This window comes from Microtus ochrogaster, unplaced genomic scaffold (genome assembly GCF_000317375.1).
Source record: "Microtus ochrogaster isolate Prairie Vole_2 unplaced genomic scaffold, MicOch1.0 UNK69, whole genome shotgun sequence".
NCBI classification, from domain to species: domain Eukaryota; kingdom Metazoa; phylum Chordata; class Mammalia; order Rodentia; family Cricetidae; genus Microtus; species Microtus ochrogaster.
The window spans coordinates 1,110,693-1,112,196 of record NW_004949167.1 but is presented as its reverse complement, the minus strand read 5'-3'; positions in this window follow the sequence as shown (position 1 = coordinate 1,112,196).

Sequence of the window (1,504 nt, the reverse complement as noted above, 5' to 3'; positions counted from 1 at the left end):
TTCAAGTTTGACATCTGGGGGTCATAGTATGTCTGGTTACCATTCAAGTTTGACATCTGGGGGTCATAGTATGTCTGGTTACCGTTCAAGTTTGTTTTCTGGGGGTCATAGAAGGTCTGGTCACCGTTCAAGTTTGCCCTCTGATGGTTATAGAAGGTCTGGTCACCACTGGGGTTTGTCATCTGCAAGCCATGTAAGGTCTGGTCTCCATCTTGAATGGCCATCTGAGCCCCATAGAGAGTATGGTTTCCATAAATGGTCTGATCAACACTGGGTGTTATATTCTCACTTCTGTACAGAGCCTGGTTACCCACGCAGGGCATCATCTGAGTCCCATAGGAAGTCTGGTGACCACGGGGGGTTGTCATCTTATCCCCGAAAAAAGTCTGGTTACCATTGGGGAATGTCGTCTGAACTCCATTTGTAAGGTCACTGGTTGGAGTCATCTGACCCCCAAAGAAAGTCTGGTTACCAATGGGGAAAGTTGTCTGAACCCCATCCATTAAATCATTGGTTTGAGTTCTCATCTGACCCCCAGAGAAAGTCTCATTTGTATTAGGGGCCATTGTCTGAGCCCCATTGGTGAGTAACTCATCACTGAGGAGAGTTATCATCTCATCTAAGAAGTCATTCTGGTCACTATTGAGGGCCATCTCCTGATGTCCATGGCAAGTCGGGTCAGCATTGGAGGTCATTGTTTGACCAAAACAGGAGGCTCGGTCACCCCCGGAAGTGATTGGACAGTCTTCCAGTTGGGTTTGATCGCCACTGCTCATCACATGGCCATCTTCAAGAGTAGCTGGCTGGCTTCTGTAGCGAGGAGCTTGCTTGTCACAGAGAGTGTTCATCTGGCTGCCCTCATTGGAGACTGTCACTTTGCATCCTGTGGTTTCTGTAGTCGTACAGTTAGTGAATACGGGCTTGGAGCCATCAATGACATCTGTCTCCTGGGAGCTAGTTGTGGCTGCAGGTGTGACCTGAGCAGCAGAAGTCTTACTTGGCTCTGCAAGGGGATTAGAAAGGGTTTGCCCAGGGTGTGTTGGCTTGTGGGTAAGGATGCTCCGGAGGATACTAGGATGTTTTTTTGATGCCATTGCTGTAAAACTACAGAAAATCCTGGCTCTACGCTGACTTACGGAGGAGCGAGTGGTGCACAGGGCTGAAGCTGAGCTGGGGTTCTGGCCTGGTCCTTATGTGGCAAGCAGATTCAGAGAAACTCAAGTTCCTCAGATGTTTGGAAGATGGAGTCAAGCTCTTTGTAGAACTAGGCTGAGTCTTGAGGACCTAATAAGAAAAGTGAAAAGGCCAATCAGTCCCGGCTCAGACCCCAGTCCTGACCCCATTCTTAACCAGCGGCATGTCAGTCCATCCAACCACCGGTTCTTTCCAAAAGGGCGCTGTTGCCTCTCAAATGCCCTCCACGACTCAGGAATTGACAACCTGCCCACTGCAGCCTCACACAAACACACAGTGACACCTCTAGAGCATGAACCTATGCTGCTGC